At 59.2% G+C, this 12,560-nt stretch overlaps 1 long non-coding RNA gene across 1 annotated transcript; it reads right to left on the reverse strand.

Moving 5' to 3' along the window:
- Positions 1–6,633: 6,633 nt before the first annotated feature.
- LOC120619707 (uncharacterized) lies at positions 6,634–10,855 on the reverse strand. The gene is made up of 3 exons (XR_005657635.1): positions 10,336–10,855; positions 9,829–10,104; positions 6,634–9,192 (listed from the first exon to the last, which is right to left on the reverse strand). It is a non-coding gene; the product is annotated as an uncharacterized LOC120619707 (long non-coding RNA).
- Positions 10,856–12,560: the final 1,705 nt, after the last annotated feature.

The following is a 12,560-nucleotide window of genomic DNA, read 5'->3' on the forward strand; positions in this document are numbered from 1 at the left end:
TCAGCCTCCGCCTCATCCTTCCCGCCAGGCCCCCAGACCCCTCACGCCTGACCCTTTCGACTGCTGTTCCCCGCCCCCGCCGTGGGTCAGCCTCCCTTCCAAGGGGCTTATCCAGGAATTTTTCTCCTCAGGAGAACCAGGGCTGGAACTAGGACCAAGCAAAAGAGACACTCATCTCCGGTGCAAAATTAAAGGAGGCGCCAAAAAACTCAGCAACGAAGATAAGTCGCATTCAATGCAATATTTTTAAGAGTCAAAAGTCATGTGTATACAACTCGATAACCATAAAAAAATAAGCTACCTAATTCAAAAACGGGCAAAAAGACTTGAACAGACATTTCTCCAAAGAAGTTACAGAAATGGCCAATAAGCTCATGAGAAGAAGATGCTTAGCGTGCCAGTCCTTAAGGAGATGCAGATCAAAACCACAGCGCAACACCACCTCACGTCTATGGGGATGGCTAGAATAAAAAATACTCAATGGGAAAATAGTGAGCGTTGGCGAGGATGTGGAGAAACGGGAATCTTTGTGCATCACTAGCGGGGTGCAGAATGGTCCGGCCAATGGGGAAAGCAACAGTTCGTTGTTTCCTGGAAAAGCTAAACACGGAGTTACTATGTCATTCAGGAATTCTACTTCTACGTATATAATCAAAATAATCGAAGGCAGGAACGAAAAAAAAAAAAAAAAACACTTGGACACCAGTGTTTGTGGCAGCACGATTCATAACAGCCAAAAAGCACAAACAAACCCAAAGGTCCATCAGCAGATGCATGAATAAGCAAGGTGTGTTCCCCCCACACAGGGAATACTATTCCATCATAAGAAGGAAGGACATTCTGACACCTGCCACAACACGGATAAACCTGGGGGACATTGCACTAAGCGAAATGAGCAGCCACGAAAGAACAAATATCAGATGGTTCCACTTCTATGAGGTACCCACAGTAGTCGAATTCATAGAGACAGAAATTGGAGTCGTGGGGGTGGGGGCTGGGGGAGGGGGACGGGGAGTTCATGTTTAATGGGGACAGAGTTTCGGTTTGGAAGATGGAAACAGTTCTTTCTGGAAATGGACGGCAGTGATGGCTGCCCGACAATGTGAATGTACTTGGTGCCACCAAACTGGACACCCAAAAATGGTTAAAGTGGTAATTTTTATGTTATGTATACTTTACCACAACTTAAAAGTAATGTAAAAACATCCACGATTTAAAAAAATCAAAATTTTAAATAAAGACAAAACGGTGCTATGACAAGCTGTATTAGAGCCTGAGGCAAAAAAAACCACTAAGACTGATCCTGTCTTTATGTAAAATTTTTATATCTTGTTCATCCTAGATTTTTTGTATTACTTTGATATTTTAAAAATATCACAGTGAAATATGATTTATCTGGGTTACTGAGTTTGAATTTTGCACTTGTACACTTAAAAATTACTAACATGGTAAATTTTGTTATGTATATTTTACCACATTTTTTTTTTTTTAAAAAAAAAGGAAAAACGCAAACAAGACACACAAAACAAGAGCACTGTTTTTGGTTCCCGATTCTCCAAGGTCATTTGACATGATGAGCGTTCACGGAAAATCTTATTTCCTCCTCTGTCCTCAGAGCTCCAGGGACCAAAGTCACCGTTTCATCTAGCCAGAGGCCACTGCTTGGAAAACAGCAAAGAGAAATATTTTCTGCTTCGAGACTCAGGCAGGAGAATCTAAACAGAAAAGATCCACTTTGATTTTTAAAGCAATTACGTTTTGTTCTCCAAACACTTTTTCTAACCCTTCCATTGTCGACCCTCCTTAATTCAGAAAATGTACCGGGGACCAGGGTTTGAGGGTCCTCCGAGGTCCGTTCACTAGTCACAGCTCCTCTGGGACAGCAAGCCATCCTCGAACTTGAGCCACCCTCGGCTGCCGTGACAAAGAGCTTCCACGGTCATCCTCCCGACGTGCGTTAGGCGCGTGGTGTGAGTGTGCGTAATTCACACGTCTGAGGCGTGGTGCACAGCCGGTGTCCGAGCGACTTGCCTAAGGTCACACAGCTGGCCAAACCTTCGGCTGTGGCTCTGGGTCCTCCCTCACTCTCACGCCACCCGCCGAACATGTCCTCGTGCGTCTTAAGGACAGCGGTGGTCCTGGTTCAAGCCCAGGTCCCCGCGAGGCCCCACAACAGTGCGTGCTCGCAGAAGGCCGCGGCCCGGCCCAGTCCAGCCAAGACCGGCGGCTCCCTGGGGGCATGAAATGCTTTTGCGAGGTGGCGTGCCCAGCCCGCCTCCGTGGCCACGTTGTCCTTTCCCGGAGCCCCACGTCCCCACCTGGTGGGCAACGGGTCACCTTCCCAGGCCATCCGAGCAGAGAGTGGACTGCAGCACAGGCTCCCTGTCCTTGCTCCGCCCTCCGCATGGCCCAATTAAATTAATTAATCCCCAGGCGCTTTGCCGATGGGGAGGTGACGCCCTCACGCTTCAGGTCACTCTGGGTGAAGCGAGTTGACTCTCCAGTCCTCTGAGGCTCTGACCTTTGGGCCAAAAACAACCCTGACAACCCAGGCTTCCCACGACCCTCTCCGGGCCTCTGGGATGCGTGTCCTGAGTCTCCTCACCACCCTCACCGGCCACATAAGGGACACCAGGCCCTCCAAGCGCTCATGGCTCCCAGGGGACCACTTCCCATGTCCACGCACACTTAGCACTTTCTAAGGGGGGAAAGAACCCCAAATTCAGAGAGAGCACGGAGGCCTGGGGCCGGGGCGCCTACTGTGCAGGCGGCTCAGCTCCTGGTTATCGGCCCTCGTCAAAGCGTCTCCTCCGTGGACGACAGCAGACTGTCCCTGGCTCCGGCGGGAGGAGCAGCTGTCCGCACTGTTTTTCAAATGCCATTCTGGCGACAGTCGGAGGGTTGTTCCCCGCCCCGCAGGATCTGGAGCTGCCCGTGGGGCAGTGGCGGCACGTGTCTGCAGGTGGCTTTCCAAGGTGGCGTCTCTGCCGCGCGCACGGACACTCTCCCCGGCAGCCCCCTTACCTCTGGGCCTCCCCACCCTCCCGCCCACGCATGTTTCCGTGGACACTGAAGACAAACATGCCGTTTTGAACGTGTCTCCTTCACAGCCACACATTCCTCGTCATTGTGCATCTTGGCTGATCCACACTTGAAAATTCCCAGTAACTATTCCCCAGTCGGTTTTCCGAGGGTTTCGAACATTTGACCCTGTCCCCCAAAAAAATAAACGCAGAAGGCCCTGGACAGGGACATGTTCCTGAAAGCGCTTTTGATAGCCCCTTGCCGCCCGCAGTTCTGGGCTCGCGGGTCCAAGATGCCGTCCTGCCCTGCACACGCCGGCTCCGCTCGGCAAGCCGCCGGCTCCAGAACTCTGCACGACACTGTGACCGCGGCCGTCAGGACACGCGAGGCCACGTTTCCCCTGGCCTTGCGGCCCCCAGTCACTGCCTGGCCCTCGAGGACCACGTGGGCCTGCCTTCTGCCAAACCGAGTGCGAACCCCACAGCAGGGCACGCGGGGCCCCTCCAGCGCGCCCCCACCGTCCTGGCCAGCCTCACCCTGCAGGCCCACCCGGTGTCCCCGCATGTCCAGCTGAGCCTGCGCCCTCCTCCTGGACATCCGCTCCCACCCACTGGCCCTCACTGCACCCGCGCCTCGGCCGGCCAGCACCCTGCTCGGCCCAGACACCCCCCACCCCGTGAGTAGGAGTTTCCTGTTGCTGCTGTAACACATTACCGCACGCCGTGTGGCTTCAAACAACACGAACTCACCATCTCACACGCCTGGAGGTCAGGGGTCCGACATGGCCTCGCTGCGCTAAAGCCACGGCATCGGCCGCGCTGGCTTCCTCTGGAGGCTCTAGGGGAGAACCTGCTTCCCGGCCTGCCCAGCTTCTAGAAGGAAGGCTTCCACGCGCCTGGGCCCGTGGGCCCGTATCATCACGGCACATCGCTGCGGCCACCGCTTCTGCCATCGTGTCTCCTGTTCCCCGACGCCGGCCCCTCATCTCACTCTCTTTCCCGAGACCGCCGTGGGCCTCCCGAACGATCCAGGACCGTCTTCCCCCCTCGAGATCCTTGGCTTGGTCACACCTGCCAAGTCCCTTCAGGGGCCCTGCACGGCGCCTGGCGCATTCCAGCCACGGAGTCCGCTCACTTCTGCGATCCAGCGTGCAGCTGGACAGAGTTACCGACCCCGTGGTCCGGGTGAGCTGCACACGGCAGGAGACAGCAGGGCGTGACAGGGCAGGAAGGCAGGGGTTCGGGGACCCTCCCAGCACTGCCGCAGGCCCTAGCGAGTGTCTTCCCGCCCACGAGCCACCGCCGGCTCACAGCTACGGGGACGGCCAGCATTCTGGGCCCCGAGCAAATGACCACAGATGCCCAAGGCAGATCGGCCATCCGTTCCGTGCCCAGTTCACGCTTCTGAGTGCAGGAACCGCGTGGTTGGCGTGGACGTTCTCCCGTCTCTCCCCAGACCCGCCTCTTCCCCCTGGGGCTGCCCGAGGACGAGCACTGGACGAAGAGGCAGACGGCCCGGGCTCCCCCTCCCTGGCGCCGCACAGCCTTCGGTCGTGCAGGCCGTTTAGTGTCGGCGCAGCACACGTGTGCACACACGAACACATGCGCGTGAGCAGCGGGGCTCCCTGAGCCTCAGAGCCCGCCCCTCCCTGGGATGTGCGTACACGGACACGTGCACGCTCCAGGCCCTGAGCCCACGAGGAAGGGGCAGCTATGCTCGGCCCTGGCCGAATGCAGATGAGATGGCAGGAGCTGCAGCAGCCGCCTTAGACCCTGAGCTCGAAGTCCCTCACTGGAGACGGCAGAGCAGCAAGCTTCCTGGAGCCCGGCGTCCCCATGCCCCGGAGCCACGTCCTTCCGAAACACTTGTTTTGGGACTAAAACGTAAGAAAGAAATCAACTCGCATTGTGTTTGAGCCGCTCGCTGGGGGTGTCCTTGTTCTAGCAGCCAAGCCCGGATCCTGACTATCCCAGGTTGGGGTGCACAGAAAGGGGAGGTGCTTCTCCAACAGAACCAGACCCCCGTGGTCCGGCCCCCGCAGTCCAGGACTAAGATCCACACGCCGGGGGGCTGTTGGCCTGTGGAAGTCCTATGTAAAAATGCCCCCCGTGATGTTTAGAGGGCAGACCTCATCCTGACAGTCCCCGGACTTTAGGACTGGCTTGGAAAACTCGGAATGCAGGTGTGTGTTGGCTGTTGCCTTCGGGAAGTGACAGGGTGAGTCACAGAGATGGCCTTGAAGATGCAGTTTTAGTGGAAGATAAGAGGCTGGCCCGACCCTCCCTCCCGCCAGGGCGCCAGGCCAGGGCTGCTGTGTCCTGCTCAAGCCTATTGGTCAGATAACATCGAGGCAGTTGCTCTTAAACCAGCAAGAGAAAGACAGCCGGGAACGAGGCTGACGGGAAAGGCCAGCTTTGTGAGAATACATACAGCCCCACGGCTGAGGAGATCTTAGGGGCCGTATGCAAAGTGGAGTAACCAGGTGCAAACAGACTGGAAGCCTCTAAGTTTTAGAGGGAGCCGTGTTTCCGAATAAACCACAAGCCTGGCTTCCGAAACCGTCTTGTTTTTTGACATCCCCCATAAAGAAATCCCCAGACACCCCAGAATGTGGACATAGCCGGAAATGTGTGCTGAAGGTTGAGCGGCTGCCTAGAGGGGGGTACTCGGCCGTGCCCACTCCCAGCGGGGGCCGAGGGAGGACAGTGGGGAAGCTGGGTGCTCCCAGGGAACTGCGTGGGGACAGGGGAACAGTGGACAAGGCGTTCCTCCACACGACCAGACGCACCGCCACCAAACGGGCCAGCTGGAGCAGCGCTGGGGCGACGCCTGCCCAGCCAGGCCTGGTCACCGTCCTGGACCCGCGATTCTGCCCTGTCCGTCCTTCCCAAGTCCTTCCAGCAGTCCTACCGCCCCCACCGCTCTAGGGGGGTTGCAGACCGTGTTCGTGATTTGTAGTTTATAGACTCTCTGTCCATGAGGGGTCGCGTCTGGCCTTGAGGAGAGGATGTCTCATCACCACAGAGCCCAGACGTGGCTACACACGGTGCCCGGAAAGAACGGACGTCAGGGCTGTGTCCAAGCAAAGCGGCTGAATGCGTTCAGAGCACAGAAGGGAGAGTCTGTGCGGAAACTGGGTCGCCCAAGGGGGCAGACGGTGGTGTCGACCGTTAGATGTCCCCCGGGGTCCGTTTGCCCCACCTTTCCTTAATAACAGAGCCCTTTAAGTTTGAGCTTGTCCCAGAGCCACCTTCCTAAGACAATGTTCCTGCCTCCCTTGCAGCTAGATGGGGCCATGTGGCCAACTTCCAGCTAATGGGACATGAGCAAAAGTGACGCATGCGGCTTCTGGAGGAAGGGACCACCCGTTCCCCTCTCTTCATCCTCTTTCCCTGGCTGCATCGTGAATCTGGTGGCAGGCATGACCTTGAGCGACGAGGTGGGAGTTACGTGAAGGCAGCAGAGCTGTGACGGAAGGACCCTGTGCCCAGACCCCAGGGAGCTGCCCCGTCAGCCCCACACGGCTTCCGCCTCATTTCACGCACCGTGACACTGGGATCTTTGTGACGGCTGCCAGGCCGGTGATCCAATGAACACAGCCAGGTCTCGACACGCAGGTCCCAAAGAGCAGGGCGCGGGCCACACCGTGGTTTTGTTTCTGCGTTTCTAACGGGAATATACTGTAGTGTGATGCTCAGGGACACCTTATGTCCTCGTCTCGGAGGAAACGGCTGCATCATTAGTCTCCATAGCAATGTAGAAAAGTCCTTGTAAACATGAAAACACGCTTCCACGCGCACGAAATCCTGCAGCTACGGCTCCGCTCCCCCGCTGCCACCGGGGCTAAGTGGGTGATTCGCTTTTGCAGGAAGTCCTGGGCTCGCTCCGTGTCCTCGGGCAATTCATTCATCCATGTCTAGTGCTGTCGCCTGTTAAAACAGAGGTCGCCGTCGTCGCTTCCTCCCGGGGCTGTCATTGGGCTCCAGCACTGTCCCCTGCACCGCAGTCGTCCGCTGCTGCTCTGACCCACGTGCTCCGCGCCCAGAACCGAGTCCAAAGGCAGCCACGAAGCTGCCCATCCAGGACCAGCCTGAGATGGGGACCCGAGCAGAGCCCAGGTAGCCGTGGGGGACACATGAATAGTTTATGAGGGACAGAGACATTGTGAGATGCCCGGAGGTGCCCGGAGGTAACTGGACCACACCGGAGGGGCCTGGAGACACTGGGACGTGAAGCACATGGCGTCCAGGACGCGAAGACGCCGCCCGTGAAGATGTGGGCTGAGCGAGGTCAGCTGGCAGGACAACATGCAGACTTAGCGGGGAGAGGAGTGGTCTCCGGCCCAGCCCTGGAGAGCTGTGACCTTGGGAAGGGGAGAAGGAGCCAGACAGGTGGCGAGGGCAGTAGACGCTAGGCCAGCGTCCAGGCCCCGGGGCCACTCAGACCCCCTCAGCCTCAGCCTCACCCCGGCAGGGCCCCTAGGGACTGTACCCGGGTCGCCTCTCTGCCCTGGGGTCTACCTCCCGTCAGCAGCCTCCTCGACTGTCTCACAGCCAACAAGCATGGTGAGGTGACCGGCCATCCCATGCTGAGAGCACGCAGTAGGTGCTTAGCAGATGCGTGGTGGATGAGGGCCTGGCACACAGTAGGTGCACAGTCTATGCCTAATGAATGCTCAATAAACGTCTGATAGGTCAGGGCCTGGCACATAGTAGGTATTTTCACGTTGGCCAAATGAGCCCTTGGGTCTCATGCCCTGAGTGGGTCTGGGGGCTCCCAGGCCTGACCCACTGTGCGCTCACCCCAGGGGGATCTCGGTCGCCTGGCTTCTCCTCGGCCACCTCTGCCAGGATCCGGGTGTCCTCAGGAAACCTCGAGAAGCGGGTGCCACAGAACTGGGAGGCAGTGTTCCTTTCCATCCTCACATCGGGCTAAGACTCAAAACAAAACTGTCAGATTTCAGAACATTTCACAGCAGCAAAAATAACTGCACTTGGGGAAAAACATGCAGACACTTCTCAAAGTCATCGAGTCGCTTCAACAAAGTGCCAAAAGCTTCTGGAGTTGACAGGCTTCGGTTTGCCACGCACCAACGGCGCCTCCCCTGCCAGCCCCGTCTCCTGCGGCCCCAAGACGCTCGGGCACCAAAACCTCACCACAGAAGAGGTGATGAGGGACACACGGCAGAGCCACCTTCGCTTGACCCTACTGAGTGCCCACCCAGAACCCGTACCCTGAGCTCCCTGGGCAAGGACGCCGAACCGAGGCAGAGACGGCAAGGGCGTCAGTGGACGAGCCCCTGGCCGTGCTCTGGGCGCTCGCTGTTCACCGCCTCACCGGGCCTCCGCAGCCCCCTTGCAGGGAGGGTGTCCCCCGTTCACAGGTGGGTGCCGAGGTCCAGAGAGGGGCACGCCATCCCTTCCTGGGCCCACGCTCACCCAGCCAGAAGCAGGGATTCCCAAATTCCCCAGTGGCCAGGCGCAGCTGTGTAATGAATCATCGATGGACAGGAGGCCTGTTCGGCTTCCTGGCTTCCCCCCGCCCCCCACTGGGACGGCAGGAGCTCAGACAGCCACCTAGACCCATGACAACGGAGGAGCCACAAGGCGGAAGGAGCCTGGGCTGCTGACACTGGAGCCTGGACGGCATCCCGTGGTCATTAGATACAGGAGGAACTAACGCCCCGACTGAGCGCCTGGCAACAGACGGCTGTTGCCATGGCCGTTTCTGTGGTTCTGCATCTGGAGCCCCTTGAGGGGAGCCTTGCACATCTAGGGGGTCGGGGTCTTCTCCCAGGGTAATGGGGAGAGGACAGCTCAAAGCAGGGCAGTGATCTGATCCCGTCTCCTTCAAAGGTCGTGCTGGCTGCTACATCCAAGGGGACCGAAACGGACATTTCGGCCCCCGAAGCCGGAGGGATGTCGGTGGCAGGGTTGGTGGCAGAGAAGTGGAGAGATGTGGGTAGACCCAGGACACACTCCACAGGAGGGAGGGCACAGCACATGTGGGGAGGAGGGGAGACACTGAGCAACGGGGGCAGGGTTGGCACCGGGTACGCAGCGACAGTCTGCCAGGGGAAGGGGCAGCCCAGCGGGGCTGGTCCAGGGCTCGTCACGGGCAGTCAAGGTGTCCAAGGGGAAGGGTCCGGTCGGCCCGTGGATGAGAGGCCTGCGTTTCAGAAGATGGCACAGAAGAGTGAGTGGGGAGTGAGTAAGAGAGTAAGGGGGGGCCACAAAAAAGAGGGTCTAAGGAGCCCCAGCATCTCGGAGCAGCCTGGGGGAGCGGAGGCAGAGGCGAGAGGAAGATGCGAGTGTGGGGTCCGGGAGTCCCGAGAGAGAGCGGCCGCCTGCGTCAGTGCAGCCAAAGGAAGTTCCGAGGGGGCCGCCGGGCGTCCTCAGAGACTGGCCGCTGGCCCGCTGGGGGGGAGGCGGGCGGATGTCCGCAGTCGGGCATGGGGGTCTCAAGGTCTCCTTGAGACAAGTGGGTGTGCAGAGCTGGCTTCCTGGGGTCAGGAGAGGGCTTTGGGGTGGGAGCTGTCAGGGCACGTGGGGGTGGGACAGAGCCCGGGGGGCCGGGGGCAATGGAGGGGCTTGTGCAGGGCTCGGTTTTCTTTTAAGGGCCTGATTTTTTGCCATCTCCCATTCTGGTATTTTTCTTCAACTTAATCCTGAATAGTCTCGCTTTTTAAACCTTGCTTTTCTTCTAGGCAATATTCTCAGTGAAATCACAGATTTGATGGGTTAACTTTTTTTCTAATACACATGAAACCAAATGCACGATTATGTAATAGGTCCGTCCACGCACCTCTAAAATGGTCTTGGGCTCCAGCAGGCCTGCCACACTTCGGGAACTGGATGGGAGAAGGTCCCCAAGTGCGGTGTCCAAAGTCGGGTGACCGGGTGGGCCCCCACGCCACCTCTCACCTTCGGGGTCCAGTCTCCACCTCCACAAAATGCAGATGACACTCGTCTATCTCAAGAGCGAGCTTGAGGATGGAGAGAGATAATCCACACGGGGCCCTTTGCAGAGTCGGCTCAGGTAGCCTTGCAAGCCCTGGACACGGCAGGGCGGTCACCAGTCCTGTGTATAACACGCGGGTGAGCCGCGGTCTCACGGGCCCTCCTGACCCCTGCGCCCAGCCCGCCTTGCTCTGGCCAGACGTGCCACGGCTGCTGTGCTCACGGGCTCCACGGCGCATGACACACCACGGGCTCCGGAGCACCCGGCAAACACGAGCAGAGGAAGAGCTCACATATGTGCCAGCCCGCGCCATCCGCGCCCCCAGTGACATCGGCTTCTTTGAGGACCCACCAGGGAAAGATGCTCAGCACGTGCCGGCTCGGAGCAGAGGCCGCCCTCGTTCCCTGCACGGAGGCTGGACACGCACCGTCCCGCCCACATGCCACCATTGTTCAGTTCGCGTCTCTCCGAGCTGCCAGGACCTACGAACAAATCCCCACGCTCCCTTTCCGAAGCTGCTTCCTGAATTCCCTCCGTGTGCAGGTGAGGCCCTGAGGCAGAGAGACGTAGAGCAGGATGGAACGCTGCAGACCACACACGACAGAAGTGGAAACTGAGGGCGAGGGGCGCACCGCCATCCCCCAGCAGGAGGGGGCTGGTGGCCTGTCTCTGCTCCAGGCTCAGGAAACCATGTTCCTGCAGAAAGTTCTCCCCAGGTAAATACCTGTCACCACCCAGAGGGGAGAGCTGGTGGCCTCACGTCTCTCCTCTGCAAAGTCGCCAGCCCGGTCTGGGGATGCTGGGCGGGCTGGATGGGTGGGGCCTGTCTGGGAAGAGCAGAACTAACTGGGCAAACACACACCTTTCTACACCGGCCGGGCACCTGGCAAAGGGCGCTGAAATGTTGTGACTGACCGCAGTGGAGGCCAGCGGGCCCCAACTACTACACACTGAGCTCCCGGACCCTTGCCCAGCCAATGGCACCTGACGGGCCAGCTCCCGCTCACAGATAAGAAGAGCCTGTGATCAGCACAAGGTCACTCGCCCCATGGACACCCAGCTCTACGGGCCAGCGGATGCCCCTTTGCCCTCCAGGGCCTCACGAAGGCCGTGGGGCAAAGGTGAGCCCCGCCCAGCCCTGTTTAAATTACTTCACATTCTGAACTCGCCAGGTCCAAAGAGCAGACGTGAATGGACCTCTATAAAAACGCATTTTAAAGAACATTCTCCACTCATGCTGGCTCTCTGCCTGCTTCCACTTTGGGTTCTGGGCAGACTCTAGAAGCAAACTTCTCACCAATTACCCAGAGAAAACAGCTCTCCGAAGACCCAGCCCGTGCCAGGTGGAGCACGGAGCAAGCCCCTTGCCGCCGAGTTTCCGCTCGGTCGTGGAGCCCTGGCAGACACCCACCGTGCTGGCACCCGCCATGCCCTTTGCCGCCCCCAGCCCCGCGGCCCCTGCCCCACCCACTCCCCCAGGCGCCCCTCACCTTCCCCCTCAGTGCCTAAGCCAGAAGAGGCTCTCACTGTAAGCCACCAACCCCGGACACCGGGGCGCAGGGACACCAGGCGGAGAGGGACACCAGCCCAGGCTCCCTGGGGACCCGCCTGATATTCAGCCACCCCTGCCCCTCGCTGCAGGTCCTCGCGGCTCTGAGCATGGGCTAGGACTCACTTCCACACCCCACAGGACTTTGCACGTTTGGGGACAAGGACTTGGACAGGGCCAGAGGCTGCCAAGGAGGGGAGGCCCCGGGAGCCGGTCCCTCCGCGTCTCCCACCGCCTCGCTGCAGGAAGGAGGCCCTCCAGACGCACTCCGCTCAGGGCCAGGGAGTGGGCCTCGCCGTGTCCTGGACCGATGTCGCCGTGCTCGGAGGGGGACTTCGTGGAGCGGATTGGAACAGCCTCCGGCTGGGCGGGGGCCTCGCCAGCTGCCCGGCAAAATGTCTTTTCAGACCTTAAGGGCATCATCCCGTCGCTTCTCTCTCGTTCCGGCTGGGGGCTGCGAGCTAGAGGCTGAGGCCCCAGAGAAGAGTCCAGCACAGCCCCCACGCCACCCCCGGCCTTGGTCAAGGTGCCTCTGCCTGGAGCAGGAGACATCCTGACGAGAGGGCCACAATCCTGCAAGACACCAAGGGCTGTGCTGGGCACAGCAAGTGCTTAGAGGAGGGGGCAGTCGGGGGAGGCTTCCTGGAGGAGGTGTCTTCCGAGGACCAAGGAGGCGTTAACCAGAAAACAAATGGGGGAGAGGCCTCCCAGAGGGTGGGAGCAGAGCAGCCTGTGAGCGGAGCTACAACAGAGCCTGTGCAGGTAGCGGGGGCAAGGCAGGGGGAGCCTAGCGAAGAGACGGGCCAGGAAAGATGGCCGGGGACTCAGAGCCCAGCTGGATGAGGCATCTGTGCCACAGGAAGGCGTGTGGGCTTTATTCAAAGAGCCAGTGGGGAGCTGTGGAGGGCTTCAAGGCAGTGGTGACGCAGCCTGGGTTTGTCTTGGAAAGTTCACTCTGAAGGCTGCCGGGCCCCGAGCAGCATAGAGGAAGGGAGCATGGGGGGGCAGGGGAACTAGGAACGTCCCG

The sequence above is a fragment of the Pteropus medius genome, unplaced genomic scaffold (assembly GCF_902729225.1).
Source record: "Pteropus medius unplaced genomic scaffold, Ma_sr-lr_union100, whole genome shotgun sequence".
NCBI lineage: Eukaryota > Metazoa > Chordata > Mammalia > Chiroptera > Pteropodidae > Pteropus > Pteropus medius.